General features: G+C 40.0%; 1 long non-coding RNA gene across 1 annotated transcript in view; it reads left to right on the plus strand.

Moving 5' to 3' along the window:
- The first annotated feature begins 4,031 nt into the window (after window positions 1-4,031).
- Window positions 4,032-20,985, plus strand: part of LOC113835460 — a 42,986-nt gene continuing 26,032 nt past the window's right edge. The window contains exons 1-2 of the long non-coding RNA XR_004769998.1: window positions 4,032-4,283; window positions 19,613-19,692. This is a non-coding gene — a long non-coding RNA (uncharacterized LOC113835460). The remainder of the gene's footprint in view (window positions 4,284-19,612; window positions 19,693-20,985) is intronic.

Below are 20,985 nucleotides of genomic sequence, written 5' to 3' on the forward strand. Positions count from 1 at the left end.
GTTCAAAGGAGAGTGAGATATTGTAAAGGATGAGCCTGTCCCCTTTCAGCTCTCTGACTTTCTTTGCCATTTTGTGGTCATTTCTTTCCCATGGGCATTTGCCTGATAATGGGCTCTTGAAAGAGCTGGAAATTTGGACTTTCAGCTTCCAAAATTATGAGGTAAATAAACTTCTTTTCTTTATAAAGTACCCAGCCTGCCAGGCAGTGGTGGCACATGCCTTTAATCCCGCACTCGGGAGGCAGAGGCAGGTGGATCTCTGTGAGTTCAAGACCAGCCTAGTCTACAAGAGCTAGTTCCAGGACAGTCTCCAAAGCCACAGGAAAACCCTGTCTCAAAAAACCAAAAAAATAAAAATAAAAAATAAATAAAATAAAAAAATAAAGTACCCAGCCTCAGGCATTTTATTGTAGCAACAGAAAACCAACTGATGTACAACCCATTCAATTATATTAGTACATATTATCTATTATTCTACTTTCATAGAATGGTTTGCCTAAAACTCTGTGGTGGATGATTTTATGTAGTGATGAATCTTTGTTCATTCCAAAACTTATCTCCATTTTGTAGGTTTATAGCTTTGAAATTTTCAGTATTTCAAAGGCTAACTGATTTGTTCTAGACTGCAGTATAGCGCTATGTTATACATCTTATTGATCACTGTTGCATGAGGCAAACCAAATCTAGATTAACCACTATTAAGTGAAACTAGTATCTTTGATCCTCAGACACATTGGCTGTATTTCCAGGGCTCATTACCACATGTGACTTAGTGACTCCATTGAGGAGCACAGATCTTAAATATCCCACCACAGCAAACTATTTGTTAGACAGGAAGGGTGTCTGCATGCTTACTCAGCCACTAATTTAGATCAGAGTTATGCATAAGTGAGCATAACACTCTGCCAGGTGTGCATGACTCACAGCGCACGGGCCAAATATGCCCAGATATCTATGAATGTGGCCTAACACAAAATTGATGTAAACTTACATAAAATGTTGACTCCCCCACCCCATCCCTCCAGTATTTTGGTAATTCACTTGGGCATTTCTTGAGTGTAATCTTAGTAGATAACAATGCCATGTCACAACATGAAAAGGTTGGGCATGCCAGTCAGTCTACAACACAAGTGTCTCTAGCTTTTGCTCACACCACACACACACACACAACATGGTATTATCAAGGCACTCTTTTTTCCTAAAATGATATAGACTGGTGCAGGGCAAGTGTTGTAATTTCCCTCTTCATCTCCTCTGGACTAATCCAATGGAATAGGCATTTAGAAATGTAGAGCAGAGAGGATGGGAGGAACCAGATACAAAAACTATGTCCACAGATGGCATAGTTACTACTTCTGCTTGGAGGACAGTCACTGACAGCAGGTTCAAATGCTCCCCAAATGTAAGGACTTATATCAGCATGGAGACCTCCAACAAAGGACGTTTGTGGTGAACATGATAAATGCCAGGGTCTAGACAGATGCCAGGACTTGAAGACTCTCTGGGACAGACATTGGTATTTCCTGTGTTCAAATCACAGAGTTAACCAAGATCATACAAAGTCCTCATTCAGGAAAACAGGAATCTTTGCAGTTTACTTGAGGAACAGAACTAAAGAAAGACAGCAATTCTTAATAAAAGAAAATGGAAATATATTTTAAAAAGTTTGCCTATCCATGTTTATTGCTTCACTAGTCACAATAAGCAAGTTACAGAATTAGTCTAGATGTCTGTCAACAGATCAGTTAATTGATAAAATGTGGTACATACACTCAATAGAGTTTTATTCAACTACAAATAATAATGAAATCTTGCCATTTTCTGGAAAATGGACACAACTAATGATCATTATAGTAAGCAAAGTAAGCCACACCAGAAAGACTAATACCACATATTCTCTCATTCTTGAATTCTACATTCTTTATAAATACAAAGAGAGAGGAGGCTGGAGGGGAGGGGAGAAAGGAAGGGCAGGGAAAGAAGAGGGAGGATGGGTACCAAGGACAAATTTGTTAAATTACATGATATACTTAAAAAATAATCTTTCATAAACCCACGACTGTGCACAGTGAATAAATGTCAATGTAAATGTAATGATAAAATATTGATAAATGGATAATGTGGTAATAAACCCACTATTGTATATGCCTAACCAAAAAAACATAATAATGAAAAAGAAACTTAAATTTATTTGAAAACATTTTACATCATGTTCAGTGGTCCAAATCTTTGTTCAGCTGTGGGAAAGCAGGTTGTGTTCTTGGACATTCTGTCTAGGGGTACCCTTAGCCAAACCAGCTGGATTATTAAGTTACTCTTAGTTCTATAAGAGTAGAGTCGAAAACATTGGAAAATGGAAATATTCAAAACTTGAGATTCAGTGAGTTTTAATAAACCAGATTTTTACATGTAGATTTTTGTTTGCCTATTTATCTCAGTGATTAAGAGCCCACAGTTTTTCCAGAGGATCCAAGTTTTTCCTAGCACCTTTTAAAGGTGTTTCAGAACTGCCTGTTATTCCAGCTTGAGAAGAACCTAGAGGCTCTGCACTCTGTGGGAACCTGCTCACACAGATATATGTGTTCAGACATATTAAAATAAAACAAAATCTTTAAAAAAGAAAATGCTTTTCTTAAACATATCACAGAAGTGCCTTACAATTTTCTTGAGGAGGTCATACCCAGCTAGCAGTACACGATTTTGTCTCAGTTTCTGAAAGTCGCTGAGTACTAGTCTTCATTTACAGTATGGGAAAGAGCATTTCAAGGTTTATAGCATTTTTCATGCAGTAGCAGAAAACTTAATTTTGAAATGCATAAGCCCCATTTTGTAAATGTTGTTAGTTCTGTAAGCTTTCCATAAAGATTTGTTGAAGAAATCATTTGATAGATTCTAGTAGAGTTAAGTATTGTGGCACATAAACTCAAAAGGTCATCGTAGGGTCTTGTTGCCAGGGCTCTCCCATGCAGGTGCCTTGTTATAGCCCTACACTAGTTAAGCCCATGCCTCCCAACATGGTTGCAGAGTCATAGAGGTGCACAGATGAAGCCACCCTCATGTTTGCAGCATCTGAGCAACTGGAAAACTTAGGAATGCTGCTGTCAAAGGGTGAAAATGACTACATTTTAGGATTCAGGAAATTCTTAGACTTTATTATCTTTGGTGGCTCTCTTCCTTTGGCCAGCATGGCAAATTCCAGTCTGAGTAGTTTAGAATTAATCCCTGTAGAGCAAAGTACCTACAAAGACCAGGATGCCTAGGGACAGTGGCAGGTAGAAGGAGTAGGCACTAGGTATGCCCTGATCTCATTGAAACAATAGAAACAATAGAAAACTCCTTCCATGCCCCAGCCAGCACTGCTGGGATCACCTTGGTTGGACGAAGGTCACTGGGATTTGAATGAAGTTGATGGACCATGCCTCTCCTGCTTTCATTGGAATGTTCCAGGATTTGTGGTAGTTGGGGGATGACTAAGAACTCTGAGGAAATCTGAGAGCCTTACTGTATTCAGAAACTGAGGGGACCCTGACTCTATCGCCTCATGTGAGTTCTCTCTCCTAAAGGCACCTATGGGATCTCTGTGCCCCACCGAAGGAGCACCAGAAATCTCTGCAGAGTTGGAGTGGGCTGGAACCTAGAGATCAAAAGCATAACTAAAAGACCAGCTCTTACTTACCCTTTGAAGGCAGACTGAGAGCAGAAGCGTCAGGTTCATTTGCAGAGAAGAAATCTGGCTTGCTATTATTAGTGTTTGTTGGTAACCTAGGATTACTCACTGGCTTTATTTAACTATCTATGATGAAACACTCACTCTTTCTATTTTCCTTGGCTCTTGTTTTCAGCAGTGATGATGGTGACAGGAATCTGCTCGTATCACACTCACAAGCTGATGCAGATAGCTGTGGAATATGTGTGTTATGTCCAGTGGCTCTTCTGTGTAGCAACACAATGGACTTCATGCAAAACTTACAAGGGAATCAGAATGTGCCAGCAACTGTGGGGATAAGTGACATCGCACTTATGGGACCCTGTTGTGGGTCCCATAACCCAGGAAAAAAGTCAGGTTTGAAGACTAAGACACTCTGAAAAGCTGTCTTCCTACCACAGCAGAAAGAAGAAAGAACCCTTTTCTGATTTTTACCAGGCACTGTAAATGAACCATCGGCAAGAGAATAGGAGAGAAAGAACATTAAAAGCAGACCAGGTGAATGAGTTTGGAATGGAAGACAGAAAAGCTTGCAATCATTGCTCAAACAAGTTCTTCCTTCCTTCCAAGAAATGAGGTATGGGGTGTGGAATCCATTGTAGCTAATCATAAACAGGTGCATCTTAACCCTGCATGACAACTTGCTCCAACACGCTGGGCACTCAGCTTGCGCTGCTGCTAATTACCTGTGTGCTCTTATTGGTGCCGGCCACAGTTGCTCTACAGTCGACATTCCTGTTGAGACCTGTGAGGGGCCACGGGTGGCCCAACAGAGCCTGCATGCCTCCCTTCCTTTATTTACCACAGCCCCGTTTGACACCTAGAGACACTGAATCCAGATAGAAAAGATTGGCACCAAAATTCTAGCAAATTTTAGGTCTTAGAACAAACAACCATAATGATATCACTTGGCAGACATTCTCAGATCACCTACATGGATGATTTTTGTATGATGAGTAGTTTGGGTGAATGTGTTGCCTCTTGTTATAGTCCTTACCCTACATTTTATCCTGAGGTATTTGCTGACAACTTATTCTTCTTTTGTAGATCTACGAGATTGCCAAGGCTAGATTCTTGTAACTTTATACTTCATTTTCAGAAATGACCAATTCCATACCTTTGTGAAATATCAGAAAGAAATATTCCTATTTCTTTGTTTTATGTAAGCAAATTAAAAAATGATTATTGTGATTAAAGCTTTGGGGACTTTTCTGTTGTTACCTTTTTAGGGTTCCAATTCAAACATTGTATATATGTTATTTCATTTTCAAAATCAGGGATTTCTGTAATTGTATAGATCAGGAGCCCCTGAAAATCTGCGTATGCCCCTGGGCTGACCATAAGTGTGTGACATTGTTTTAAAAGATCCAAGGGGTGGAGATGACTCTGTACTTAAGAGCTTACACTGCTCATACAGTTCAGCTTCCAGAATCCACACTGGGCAGCTCACAGTCTCCTTTACATCAAGCTTTGGGGTAATCTGATGCATCTATATAGGTGCACCTACATACTTACGTACACATACAAACACACACGATTAAAAAAAAAAGTAAAGAGATTTAATGTTTGATTTTCACACAAGTATATTCTGTACATTGAGCAACATCTAGCCCCTTTTGTTGCTCCTCCCCTTACTTTTAGTCCCTTTTGTTGCCCTAGACATTTTTACTTTGTTCCATGTCATGACTTTATGTATCTATGTAACATGTAGGAATCATGTTTGAGGAGAGAAAACACAATAAGTGCTTAACTCTTCATGTGTTCATTTCCTATCAAATCAATTTTCCTTTATGTGTTCTCTTTTCTGATTGTTGAACACTGGGGCTGATTCCACAATTCAGCTGTGCTGGTGAGTCTGGGACATGTGGACAAAGGGTCCTTCCAGTACATCAGGTCATATAGTAGATAGATTTTTAATCCTTTTATAAATTCTACACATTGGTGTCAATGTGCAAGTTTCCCTTTTCACACATTCTTTTACTCATGTGTTATTTGTTTCCTTAATGACACCTATTCTGACTGAGGTGATAGAAAAAAAGGACAGAATTGGAAGGGGAGGGAAGGGAGGTGGATCTGAAAAAACCTAGGGGAGGAGACAAATATAATCAAAACACATCGTACAAAATTCTCAAAGATTAGTGAAAATATTTTTTTCAAAAAGGAATCTTGATGCGATTTGATTTACCTTTTATCTGGTATCTGGTGAGGCTGTACATCTTCTCAACTTTACTGTCTGTGGTGGCTATTCTTGGTTGTCAACATGAGGACATCTAGAAACCCCCAAATGGAAGGGCAACATGTGAGGGATTTTTGCTTACTTTAAAGTGGGAAGATCAACTTCTAATCTGGAACTTTTAAGTTTGCAGGATACACCATAATCCAGATCCAGATCTTTGAGGTGGGAAAATACGCCCTTAAACCAGAACTTTTAAAGTGGGATGAGTCACCCCTAATCTGGCCCATACCTTCTGTAGGAAGTCTATATAAGGACACAAAAGAAGGAAGCCTTAACTCTTTGTCTGCCTGCTCTTGCCTTCATTTTCAGTATTTCGCTGAAGACTAGCTGACATACCCAGCCTCATGGACTGAACAACTTCTTAATTCTTGGACCTTACATTCATAGCCATAGCCATTGTAGGATCGGATGGACCACAGCCTATAAATTCCCATATATATGTATATATATATATATATATATATATATATATATATATGAATGAAATAATTCTATAAGTTCTGTCACTCTAGAGAACTCTGACTAAAACTGATTTTGGGACAACAAAAGAAGTATAAGGATAAATGTTTAAGTATTTCAAACAGGATTTCGAACAACTATAGTTACAGAAGCCTCTCCAGATACTGAAGCCTCTCCTGGAAACTCGGAGAGTACTGGAAGCCCATGGTGTGAACTATTTTACAAACTACAGGAGATAAATGCATTTGATTATCCTGATTCACAAATTGTGATTGGCAATGATTTGGTGGCACTATATATAAAGCTTTTGACCATTTGTAGGAAAACAAAGGAAATGAATGAGTTTCCTAATAAAACGAATCAGCTTCTAGCATCACAGCGAATGGCAACGATGAACTCAGTGATGAAATTGACTGACTGCATCCAGGTGCACATAAATGGTCTAAAGTTTTCTAAGTGTGCCCTGGAAGATAATCTTCTCTCCAGCAGCCACAGAGCTGCAGGACAGAAAATGAAACCAAAATCTTCAGTGTAAGTTTGGCTTAATTGCAGTGAAAATTCAAATCCCAGCCTTGGAGAGTGTTGAAGGTTAAAGGGCATTGGTTGGTAAAGAATGGGATCCTGTATTGTGGAATGTAGATGTATGGGGGGACCCTATTGAAACTGGTAACTTTGAACCCTCAGATTCTCAAAGGTTGATTTCACCTGAAGAAGTAGTCTCTTTACCCTCAGCAGAAGATGCATTCCCACCTCCACCCCCTGAAATATTGTCCTTTTCACCTTTGGCTGGGGAAATTTATCCTTCATTTTCTGTTAAACCAGCAGTGACTTTCTCTGAAAAAGATGCCAGGCAAGACAATACTGGTATCCCTCCCAACCCATCAATAGTTGCCTCTAGCCCTATAGCCAGACTTAAGACTAAACAGGCTTCCAGAGAGGAGGTAGAGAGTGTAGTCCATGAAGAGGTGCACAACACTACTAAAGAGCTTAAGGATTTTGCTAATTCACTCAAGCAGAAGTCTGGAGAATATGTGTGGGACTGGATTTTACGAGTGTGGGATAATGGCGGGAGGAACTGAAAACTGTATCAGGCTGAGTTTATTGATGTGACCCCTCTGAGTTTTAATTTTAGGTTTAATATGGAAGAACATACAGTTAAAAAAAGTTGCCAAAAGTTTGTTTGAATAGTAGGATGAAGCATTTGCTAAAATAGGGCCTCTGGAAAATGACTCGAAGATGTCTGATTTCCCTTAGCTTAGTGTTGAAGAAGTGATTTGAAGGCTCAGGGTAACTGCAGTGATAGAGTTGGTACAGTGTATGTAATCTAATCCTCCATAATGGGATCCCAGAAGACTTGTCTTCACTAATCTTATACAATGCAAGATGGTGAGAGGAGCATGGGTGGATCTGAAGAGTTTTGTTGTCCCTCTTTTCCTTGTACCAGACCTTAGGGTTGGTGATGCTGCTGGTCATTTGGATGAATTAAATGCAATGAATGGGTTTGATTGAGCCTGAGGGGCCAGGTGGCAGCACTGACTCACCAAAGGCAACTTGATCATTGTTATAATGGGCAGCAAAGACAAAGCAATGTTCGTAATGGACTGACTTGCAATGGAAAGCACAGGCAAAGTGAGTTTTATGGTCACATGACTGGTATGAACCTTTGGTACTGACTAATCAATCATGGTGTTTACAAGCATAAAACAGATAAGAATCATGCTGAAGTTTTCAAAGTTTTACTGTTAGCCTTTCCCCAGAGGCACCTAAGACTCTTAGAATAACAATTGGGGGAAAGGAAACAAAGAGATTTTCAGGGGTCTGAATTGAGACTGATTTTAGAAGATCCTTAGAAACATTGGGGCCTTTCAGTTAAAGTATGGGCTTACGGAGGTCAGGTGATTAATGGAGTTTTGGCTGAAGTGAGACTCACAGTAGGTCCAATGTATCCCCAATTCACCCTGTGGGCCTTTTTCCAGTCCTAGACTGTATAATTAGGATTGATATACTGAGATTTTGGCAGATTTCTCACATTGGTTCCCTGACTTGTGAGGTGAGGGAGCTTATGATTGGAAAGGGAAAATGGAAGCCTTTAGAATTGTCTCTGCTAAGGAAAACAGAGAATGAAGAACAGTGGAGCCACCATCAAGGACCTGACAGATGCAAGGGTGGTGTAGGTTCACACCACATCTTCCTTTAACTCTCCTCTCTGGCCAGTCCGGAAGACAGATGCATTGTGGAGAATGCCAGTTGACTATTGAAAACTCAATCAAGTATTGACTCCCTATTGCAGTTGTTATACCAGATGTGGTGTCCTTACTGAGCATATGAACACATCTCCTGGTACTTGGTATAAAGCTATTGTTCTAACAAATGGCTTTTTCTCAGTACTTGTCCATAGGGATCACCAGAAGCTTTTTGCTAGAAATTGTCTGTAAGACTCCATTTGGTTCTCTATGAAACGTTTCTCTTTTGTTAGAGAATTTTTCTGCCTACTTTAAATATTTTTTTATCTTTTCAATTTCTTTCAGGCAATTTGATGATGGCAGGCATTGCTATAGTATCTTCATAAAGAAAAATAGATTTACTTCTTGGTGTTTATATTCTTTTGAGTCAGTATGTATGCTTACAATTTTCATTACGTCCAGAAATTTGTGGTTATCTGCATATGTTTTCTGTCCTCTTTCCTTCTCTTAGAAATGCATGGACAGCTGTGCTCAAATTCCTCATATCTTGCTGTTGTACTGTTTGTTACAATTAACTTTCTTCTCTTGCTTTCCTTTGATCATTTCTACTTCTATTTCCAAGTTAGATAAAGTTTTATGTAGCAATGCCTATTCTGTTGTTACTTCTAGATAGCCTAGTTTTCATTTTAGATACCATAGTTTTCAATTCTAAAGATAATCTAATAATATATATATATATATATATAATATATATATATATATGTGTGTGTGTGTGTGTGTGTGTGTGTAGTATTTCTGTTTAACATTTTAAATACATATGATGTAGTCATTAGTATTTTTACTCTTGTCTTTACCCTGCTGTCTGAGTTGGTTTTAGTTACTTTTCTCCATCTTGAGTTCTCTCTCTCCTTCTTTGTATAACTGTTCAAACCATGCATTTCTGACCAGATTGCAGGCACTACAAAGCTTACCATGTTGGTTAACGGTTATTTTAATTCTATAAACACTCAATTTTTTTTCTGGGGTGCTCTGCTGTCACTTGGAAACAGTTTGGCTCACAGGGTGCTGCTTCACTAGGTTGCGCTGAATGCAACACAGGAGTTGGTGCCTTGGGTAGAGCAGACATTCCTATCAGCCTGGGTGAGAGCTAAGCCTTTCACATGTCACTCTCCAAGCTGTGAGAGTGAATTAGATTTTCTGGACTTGTCTTTCTCTCTCATTTTGCCACTGACAAACTTCCAAGTCCCTGTAGGATTATGGCTCCCTTTTCTCTGCTCTGGAACCCTTTCCACTATTTGCAACTCAGGGTATTCCTGGATTGTTTGTTATCACCCCAGGCTCACCAGTCTTTGTTGTATGATCTCTATGTTCTAACCTGTTCCTTTATGCACTACGTGTAGACTCTTCCATTCCTGGTAGCTAGTCTTGGAGATGGTCAGAAGTCCCATGGTCAGTGTTCCCACATGCTCTTTCTGTTCTCTTGTCTAATCCTCACAACATTGTTTTAAAGTAGAAACTTGTCACAATCAGTTTGTAGCAGAGAAAACTGATGTTCAACTGGAATAAGTAGTTTTCTCTGAAATCACAGCTAAAATAATAAAGAATCTGGCATTTCATACATGGCCTACAGAGCTTTACATACATTCATGCAGAGGTTACAGCCATTATTGCATTTTAGATGATTCTAGATTAACTTCTAAATAAGTATTTTATAATATTGCAAAAGACTGTGAAGAAATAGTCAAGAAATTTCCACTGCTTACAATTGATGCATTACTGAAAAGGTTTTAGAATAGTAATACAATTGGCATTTTCCAGTGGGTTTTATATGAATATTGCCTTTTTAAACCCTTAAGTTAAAAATAATCGCCCATTAGTCAGAACATCAGATTTTGATGAAAGAAAGAAATTATCTGCTAAGTTAAAAAAAAATACCAGAAATCAAGAGATTCACATACCGAGAAAAGAAAACTTTTGAAAAGAAAAAATTCTTTTCTTTGCCAGATAGTTATGACGTGGAAACAATGAAAGAAGTGACTCCTAGGAAAAGAGATTCAGAAACCTGGAGATGGGAAGTGAAATCAGACAATGAGGTCTAGCCTTGCACCAAGGGAAGGGGAGTGTTGGGTTGTGATAATGTGCTGTAGCTACTGCAAGGTGGTGTACTGGGGCCACCAGCTCTCTCTCTCTCTCTCTCTCTCTCTCTCTCTCTCTCTCTCTCTCTCTAACACACACACATGATAGTATATATTGCATGTATTATCAAATGTTTCTGTCTTTTATAATGTATTTTATATAGTTAAAGTTATATTTAAATTTTTTGATTTCATACAAAATTCAAGCAAGTTTGGTTCAGATGGGATTTAGGTGGGAAGTTTTATTGGGAGAAAAGGAAGGGAGTGGAGAAAGGGAAGGGAGATGGGGGAGAGAGAGAGACAGACAGAGAGAGAGAAGAAAAGGGAGACAGGAAAAGTCCTGTCTGCCCCTTCAGAGGAACAGTGGGAAGCAGAGTTCAGATGGAATTTTCAGAATCACTTCCAGTGTACACTCCTAGCTGACTTTGTGTGCACACTTTAGAAAGACAGTTTGGTGTGGGCTGGGGAATAGATACTCTGTCAAAAACGTACCCATTCCATGACTTCCTCCACATCTTTTCTCAGCTTTCTGTTTTGTTCCTTTTTCATCCTTCGCTTAACTGGATCTTGGAATTTTAGCTATGGCTGACAGCTGACTTTTTCCATGTGTATCACTGGAAGTATCTCTCTTAGCTCAGTTTGTATTCACAGAAGATTATCTAGTAGTTGCTGTTAACTGTCATGGAAATGGCAGAAAGAAGGCACTTCAATTCATATCACAGAGACTCACAGTAAGATAGCATAAAGCCAATGGACCTTTGTGCATCTGTGCAGAACCCTAACAGCTGGGTCCCTTTGAGTTTACATTTCATTTACGTCAAAGGCACATCAAAAAACATAGACCTTTTTGGGAATAGATAGTTGTTTTTTGATAAGAGAATGTATGATGTGTCTGAAACTTCTGGGTTCATGAAAGACAATTTAGTGAGAATTTCAGTGTAGTTTTTCCATAGTTAAATTACACTGCAACATTAAGGGGGAAATAATTAAAATTATATCAGAACAACATTGTAATCATCCCCATTGAACTCAATATGTGTGCTATAGCAGCAATTATTCTCAGCAATAGCAGATGATTTCTTTAACCAAATGAATTATGTAACAATAGACCTTGGCCTTTTCATTATCTTCACTTTGCCTTGTTTCTGTGTTATGGTGTTGACTTCTGAATATCTCTAAGAAAATTTACATGATAGAGTTCTAGTGAGCTGGAGGGTAAAACCGAGTAAGATCTATCAGAAGGATGAATCTCAGTTGCTCTTTTCCCCAGGGGAAAATATCAAATTAGCAAAGCAGGCAGCCTACTCAAGACTGAGTTAGTTCTTAGGAGCCAGGTTGAGCATCTACATTAAATATCCTAGTGGTAGGCAGTTATTTAAATGACTGCTTCCTTGTCATTGTGCATAACAGCGGGTTAGATTCTTAGGAAGGTTTTGAACTGGCAGACGCATCTTTGAGTAAGATGAAGATATCACAAATTGCTGGTGACTTGTCTAAAGTTCACCCTCAGAGTGAAGATCTATTCACCATATCAAACATACAGTGCCCCAGCTGGCTTTCATCATCTACATGGTATACTTTTGACACCCAGTAAGAGAATTTCTAGCCAGAAAGTATTCAGAAGTTGTCCTGACAACAAAACCCCCAGACAAAACTGGAACAATATCATTATCAAGTGAGATGTTAATGTGAAAGGGGAAAAATTCACTCAGTCCTAACTGTTAGTATCCAGGCATCCGTACTGGCCTGTCCTTGGGGTGCTGACAGGATACGCCCTCAGCTGCAGCCACTAAGAGTATCACCTGTGCACATTTACTATGTTCCCTTTTACTTACTTTCTTTCTTTTTTCTTTTATTTTTGGCTTTTTTGAGACAGGGTTTCTCTGTGTTTAGTTTTGTAGACCAGGCTGGTCTCAAACTCACAGAGATCTGCCTGCCTCTGCCTCCCAAGTGCTGGGATTAAAGGCTTGCACCACCACCACCCAGGGCTTTGTGTTCCCTTTTAAAAGGACCTTGCCTACTTCTCATCCTTCTTTTTCTTTCTCTGTCTGCTTTCTCTCCCTCTCTCTCTCCCCCTCTTTCCTCTCTCCTTTCCACTACTGCTCCTGTCTCTGGAGACTGGTCTTTCCCCTCCCCTTCCCCCCTTTTATGATCCCTTTCCCTAATAAAGAACCCCTCTGCTTGAACCCTGTCTCATGGCATCTTTCTCTCGAGCAGTGCTTTTCTTAAATTACAACACTAACCCTAGACAAAGACCTATAGGTAATTATTGACTACTGGGAAGAAAAGAACTAGCCATTGCCAAGGATGAGCCCCTTTATTGATTGTCCAATGCAGAGTGGTCAGCCTTGGAATCTTATGTACACAAATAACAAAAATGGACCTAGCAAGTCTGTTTATATATTTATATTTGTGTACACACATATGTATTTGTAACAAATATCATCAAATAAAAAGAGGCTAGCAACTTGAGAGTGGAGATGCAGGGGAAGGATTTGAGAAAGGGTAACTGGGAGAACTTGGAGGGAGGGTGAAATGGCGTAATTCTATTTCAATTAAAACGTTAAAAATAATAAATAAAATGAAAGATAACATCTCATCCCTTCACTAGCTGCTATAAATTATGACTGTTTCATGTCATGAACAGGATACACAAAAATACACAATGATACCCAGTTTGGCTTCCTGCAAGATAGTCTCATTACTACAAGATGGAAGATGGTTTAGTGCAGCCTTGTAACCTCACACTTAGATTTCTTTGAAAACAAACCATTCGATTCATGAATGTGAGATAAGGATGAAGTTATTAAGATCTGGAAGGGGATCTGGAGTTTTGCAAAGGAAATGTTAGGGAAAGCAGGTAAAAGAAATAAAGGTCTGGTTGATTATTATTCTGTGAACAGCTGCAGATTGTTGCAACCTACAATGTGCAACCCAGGCTTGAAGGGCACTGTGAGGTGGAGGTTGGTGCACACAACTGGTTTCAACTTTATATCTTGAGTGCATTATATACTATTTTTATACCTATATACAATATAGATAAATAAATATATATAATTTTATATATCATATTCTTATAATAGCATCCATGAAGTCTATATTCACATCTCCTCATTATAAACACATTTGGCAAACTCAAATAGGTGATGCCTGTTTTTTTTTTCCCTTTCCTTAAGCAGTAGACATAAATGTACAGGGAGGGAAATTCTTTCAGTTTCCTTCATGGGTTTTCTGTCTGAATGCTGAGTGTTTAGTCATTCCTGCTTTGACTCTCATCATGGGTGCCCCATCATACCACTGGCATGTCTTGCTAGCTTCCTGAGCTCTTTTTGGGAGGTGAGGTGGATTTCCATCTTCTATGTGTCCCCATTCTTACTGGACTTCAGAGTTTATTTTCCTTCCCTTCCCCCACTTCTCACTCCTTCACTACAGGCTTTTAAAGAAATATTTTGAATGTGATTAATGGTCTCAGAGATTAGGAACATAATGTTCAAGCATTGAGTTGTTTATTTGTTTAAGAGAGTTGTTTTCAGGCTGTTTCTTATGCAGTCACATGCCCACTTACACAGTGTTACCTCTGCTGTTGACTGGAAGAATAAGTCTGAATCAGGCTTGAAGGAGAAACTCAATTTTCTTACTTTCTTTTCTTTTCTTTCTTTCTTTCTTTCTTTCTTTCTTTCTTTCTTTCTTTCTTTCTTTCTTTCTTTCTTTCTTTATTAGTTCAAGTTAGGGAACAAGCTTGTTTCACCTGTTAGTCCCTTCTCCCTCTCCCTCCCTTCACCCCCATCCCTCCTCTCCCACCCCCAGCCTACTCCCCACCCCATCCACCCACCACTCCCCAGGCAGGGTAGGACCCTCAACGGGGACTCTGCAAAGTCCACCAAATCTTCCTGTGCTCCTGGGCCCTTCCCCATGTGTCTAGGGCCAGAGTGTAACCCTTCACGTGGGATGGGCTCTCAAAGTCCTCTCCTGCACCACGGAAAAATACTAATCCACCACCAGAGGCTCCCTGGAGTGCAGAGGCCTCCTTATTGACATCCGTGTTCAGGGGTCTGGATCAGTCTTGTACTGGCCTCCCCGACAGCATCTGGGGTCGATGTGCTCTCCCTTGTTCAGGCAAACTGTTCCTGTGGGTTTCTCCAACCTGGTACAGACCCCTTCACTCTTCATTCCTCCCTCTCTTCAACTAAATTCCCGATTTCAGCTCAGTGTATATCTGTGGATGTCTGTCTCTGCTTCCATCAGCCACTGGATGAGGGCTCTAGGATGGCATAAAGAGAAGTCATCAATCTCATTTTAGGGGAAGGGCTTTTAGGTTATCCTCTCCACCATTGCCTGGATTGTCAGATTGTGTCATCCTTGTAGGTCTCTGGAGATCTCCCTGGTTCCAGATCTCTTCTCGAACCTATAGTGGCTCCCTCTGATATGGTATCTCTCATCCTGCTCTCTCTCCTCTATTCTTCCCCCAACTCAATATTTCTCCCCCTCCATTTCCTCTCCTCTACTCCTCTTCTCTTGCTCTTATTGTAGCAGCTCCCTTCGCCCTACCCTCATGCTCCCAATTAGCTCAGGAGTTCATGCCACTTCCATTCTTGGGGACCATTTATCCTTTAGAGTCCTTCATGTTTCCCAGTCTCTCTGGTGAAGAGGATTATAGGCTGGTAATCTTCCGCTCCAAATCTAAAATCCATATATGAGTGAGTACATACCATGTTTGTCTTTTTGTGACTGGGTTACCTCACTCAGGATGGTTTCCTCTAGTTCCATCCATTTGCCTGCGAATTTCAAGATTCCATTGCTTTTTTCTGCTGAGTAGTACTCCGTTGTATAAATGTACCACATTTTCTCAATCCATTCGTCAGTTGAGGGGCATCTAGGTTGCTTCCAGATTCTGGCTATTACAAACAATGCTGCTATGAACATGGTTGAACATATGTCCTTGTTGTATGAACATGCACTATTTGGGTATATACCCAAGAGAGGAATGGCTGGATCTTGAGGTATACTGATTCCTATTTTTCTGAGCAACCACCATACTGATTTCCAGAGTGGTCTTACTTTGAGCACTTTCTTAAGTGTCTTTCAGCCATTTCAGATTACTCTGTTGGAAACTCAATTTTCTAAGTACTGTTGGCCCTTGTAGCCACAGGCTCTGTACCCAAGATTCAGTCTATCATAGAAAAAAGCATTTTGAAAATTATTTATATCTAGGTGAACATGTTCAAATAATATCCTAAGTAATAAGTTATATCAATTATTTCCTAAACAGTTATAGCATGCTAATTATTACATTGCAATAATTATTTTGATTCATCTAGAAATTCTTTAACATTTATAGATGAATGTAGGCAGATTATATGCAAATACTTTGTATTAAGGACTTGGACCTCTGTGTTGTTTGGTATCCTCTTGGAGTCCTTGAATCTAGAAGTACTAAGGGATGGCTGTGCTATGTTTGTAGGCTGAATGATCCTCAAAGCACATCTATTAAAATCTTAACTGCAGGGGAGTATTGTTGCAGAGATGCTAGAAACTTCATGAGGGTCAGTGGACAGTCTTAGATCATCGAGGGTGTGTCTTGAAAAGGACAGTGGTACCTCAACCTCCACCTGTTCTTTCTCTCTGTCAATGGAGTAGGTTGCTTGATTTAGCCCATACTCTATCATAGTCAGCTGATCATGGACCAGAGCCTCTAAAACTGTGAGCCTAATAAACAATTTTGTGTTATAAATTCATGATCTCACATGGTGTTTTGTTTCATTTTGTTGTATTTACAGAAAGCTAATTAACACGGACTGTAATTCCTTTCCATCTTCCTGATGATTGTTTAGAGGAGGAAGATCCATTTCGAGCGATGCTCACATTAATTTTAGCATACTTTCAGATATGAAATCTGATTCTTGAACTAAATATGTTATTGGATCAGGGAGTGTGGCTTAATGAAGCAAATAATCCATGAATATCACCATATTTTTAAGGGAACATTGGACATTGAGGGTTTACATTTTACTTTGTTTCCTAATGGACAGCTTTTGTATCAGAACTGTGCACCTTCCTTCTGAGGACTTGATGCAATTCTCTAGAGAATGATTTCTGATTAGGAGGCAACAGAAACAGAGTCTCTTTCTCAGTGGTTGCCACCTGCTTTTGACAGGCTATGCCGCCATACCCCCATGGATTACAGGTGAGGTGTGCATCACTATGAGCACACTCCTATGGAACAGACTAAAGGTGGACACTGTCCTGAAGATGGGGTGAACAAGTATCTCTTCCTGAATATGAGGATTTTCTACCATGGAAGGAATCCTGCATGATATTTGTGGCACTGGAAGGAAGAGATGCCTCGATCTGAAATGACTGCCTGAGGCGTGGCTCTCAGCTCATGCCGTCACTGGGTGGTGTAGGGACTTTAGGGTGTGAGGCATAAAGGAATGAATTCAGGTCCTCCACTCAGAGTATCCAAGATCTCACTTCCTGTCAGTAACAGCAGATACAAACTGATGGAATCTTCTGCTTTACATTAGAGATAGCATTTTAGTGAAGTACTTTGCTGCATTCAAGTTGCCTGAATAACTTAACCTGTTAGTTTTTGTTAACACAAACGCTAGACACCAGAGATGGGTAGCCCAAGACACAACTAAGAAATTGAGATTGGCCTCTGGGCATGTATGTGGGCATTTTCTCAATTAATGATTGGTACATGAGGGTCTTCCCCACTGGGGGTGGTGCCCTCCTTGAGAAAATGCTGTTAGAGTGTATAAGTAAGCCAGATGAGAAGGCCACAGGGAACAAACCAGTAAGCAGCATTTTTTTTTCAGGGTGTCTTCTTCAGTTCCTGCCTCGGCTTCCCTCCATGATGGACTATAACCTGTCAGATGCGATAAGCCCTTTCCTTCCCAAGTTGTTTTAGATCATGGTGTTTTTACCACAGCAACAGAAACACTAACTAAAATACCTTTGAAGAATGTTTGTTGTACAAGTTAATTACTCTGTGTTCTTATATGTTCCATAAGGTGTGGTTTATCATTAGCATTGGGATTTAATGTCTGAACTTTAAGAGATGGTGTTGGTTGGTGTGTTTGTGGTATGATGTGTGTCCTCTTGCTGTGTGCCTGTGTGGTGTGTGTACATTCAGAGCTTTGTTCCCAAAACTAGCCTTGTTCATACCAGTCTATGTTCCTGGAGTTCTAAGAGCCTTGATAGATTGGCTCAGTGGTACAGTTCTCTACTGACATTAAGAGTTCAGAATCTAGAAATGAAATTGCCTCCACAGTCTTCACTTTGCATTGTCTTAGGCCATGGGGCACAAGTCTCCGTCAACATTTTAAAGGCTGGGCCCCTAGCTGGCCTTGGCCAGCCTGGAAATATTTTGAAGCCCCTTTCCCCTCTCCTTTTTGCTCAGAAGATGGATGTCTGGTGACCGAGTCACCATGAGGCTAGCTTCTTTTTGTCAGTCTCTTTCTCACCTGCAGGTTATGGCTATGTCCATAGCTCAGCATCTCAGCCTGACTGTGGGGCAGACAATTGTCTTGAGGTTTGCACAGAAGGGATAGGAAACACTTGTCATTCCTCATCAGTATTAAGCAATCAATTTCCCTGGAATCCCACTTATGTTGAACCAGATAAGCTGTCAGCACTCTGAGTGGCCTTTCACTGATGTGAGGTGCCTGGTCCCATTTACTTAAAACCTGCCTGATGGTCAGAATCTGTCAGACTCAGTGGGTTCATGGCTTGTCTCCAGCCTGCCAGTTATTCTTCCCTCAGGTGCCTAATTGAAAGAAAGAATTACAGGCAAACACTGTAAGATATGCGCACTGACCAGTACTGACAGTGAAGGAAACAGGAGGAACCTGTGTGCTCCTGGGTGCTGTATGGTGGGGCAGGCTTCAGCCCTGAGCCCTGGGGCTCGCTTTCTTCTGACAGATGGAGATGGAGGGCAATTAGAGTTTAGAAGTATAAGCGGACCAATCTGTTTTGTTTATACAGAGAGTTTTCCCCAGAAGTGAGGCAGAAGCAGAGACATAAGTAATGAGCACATGTGTTTGGAAAGAGTATAAGGTACTTATAAATATTATAGTGGCGTCACTATAGTTAAAGGTCTGGCAGCCTTTCCATTGCAGAATCTCATTGTCAGGGTTTTAAAACTCAGCTGTAAACATTCCAGCCTGCAACTTGATAGTGCAGGGTGTGTCTGGGAATAGAGCTTTGTTCCTTGCTGCTACAAAAGTCTCTCTTGGGGTTCCCATGTACCATGCTTCTCTCTCTGCCCCAGGTCCTGCTTGGGTCTGCAATAAGAGAAGAGTCTCAAGCAGGCTTCTTTGGTTATTGGAAAGCTATCTGAAAAACCATCACTGATATATTAACTTCTCTTCTTTGATCTGGGGACTACTTTTCCCTAGATGTCAGTGACTCCTATGATCATAACTACCAAAGGCCAGATGTCACTGGATTTGCAGTTGGCTTAGAAAAATGAAGCAAAAATCACAATAGAAATATATAGAAGGCAAGTCCTTTATATGAACAACCTTCTGAGGGTCCACCAAATCTCTTTAGAGGGAATCTCACCAAGGTTGCTGTCTCCAGATATTATATTCTAGGAAGGGATGCCATACTTTATCTGTAATCCAAATGGTGGATAGAAACTGGGTAAACAACTTTGGCCAAGGGTTACATGATTATAGTGAACATAGAAATAGAGAGTTCTAGAATTAATTGGCTAAAAAAATATACCAACAAAGCAAATTTTTAACAACAATAATAACAACACAACCATTTTCTCCTAATTGGCTGATGGGAACAACTGGGAATTTTACATGAAGAAATGCTCTGTGTAGGGTGACACCAAACTGAAGACTAGTGTGCATGTGGGTACAATCAGTCCTTCCGTTTCCAGGTTGTTTCCATGTTCTGGATGAAGATGAATCAGTCTGCTGTAATTTGGACAGCCCATCTGGACCTTGCAGAAGACTAGAGGTCAGCTTCCATCATGACTGTCCTATGTAGCCCCAGATACTCCTGATCCTTTATCAGAACATCAGGCCCTCATATTTTACATCCCCATTCAGCTTTAAATGAATGTCTTTTACTTTGTTATTGAATTGATACGTGCTGTGTTCCAAGAGACATCTAAAAATGTTGAGGAGGCAGATTCTTAAGAAACTATATCAAGATACTTAATAAAATATAGAAGACAGGCCAATAAATCTGTAGAGGTTAGAAATTTGAATTAAAAAACGAATCAAGACAAATTGAAGTTCACATCAAACCTGACATGTGGTCTGTGGAAGAGCTGGGTATCCTCTTTCACCACCATAAGAAATCAAGTGCTAGTTGGCGAGTTGAGAAAACATTTTTCCTCTGTTCTCAGTCATGACATTCTATTTGGTAAGAAGCTCAGCTTCTCTCTGAATCTTCATATTAGGCCCACATAGGCAGAGTGTGCCTTTAGCAGAGAGATGCTTACCGGCCGTCATTAATTGCTGGACATGCCACTTTGAAAGAACTTGGATTTAAGTGATGTACAGTAAGCTAACTTAAATCTCTAAGAGAGATTGTTAGAACAGACCTTCAGTCACAGCTGAGTGTCTGGTATAAGAAAGTAAGGAGGGAAGTAAATTGAGGCAGGGACACATGACCCTGCTTGTATCTGCAAGCTTGCTTTTGAGTCCTAGCTGAATTCCTGTCGTGGCTATAAAAACTACTATATCTTGCATAATGGTATGATGGGGGTCAGGAGAATTCTGATAGTCAGGAGTGAAACTGTGGGTTTCTTTCTAGGCAGGAATTCCCATATCATAGAACAGGATTCATGGTACCCGGCTGTCTAAGCCTGGAGCTAGAACAGCAACCCAGCATATACACACCATTAGTTTCACTTTATTAGTAAAAAACTTTCAAGAGAATAAAAACATCACACACCAAATTTAACCACACCCAATGTCTATATAACTCAGTGAGTTTTTTTAATACTTTATAATTGCTTCAAGAAATTTGGTTTTGTTCTTAATGTATTTTTAATCAATTCGGGAGACCTATAACCTTTCATTTCAAGCTTGAGTTTTCAAATTTATGATAGTTCCTTACAGTCAATAACTTTGTAGTCTATTAAATACAACGAATACTTCCCTCTTTACCAGCATAGCTACAGATTTCCTCTTATGATCCAAAAGATAAATTCAGTCCTCAAATAATTCCTTTTGGTACTAGCAATTTAGCCCAGGTCCTCTTGCATGCTAAGCAAGCAAGTAAGCACTCTATCATTGTTGG

Source organism: Cricetulus griseus, chromosome 4 (assembly GCF_003668045.3).
Source record: "Cricetulus griseus strain 17A/GY chromosome 4, alternate assembly CriGri-PICRH-1.0, whole genome shotgun sequence".
NCBI lineage: Eukaryota > Metazoa > Chordata > Mammalia > Rodentia > Cricetidae > Cricetulus > Cricetulus griseus.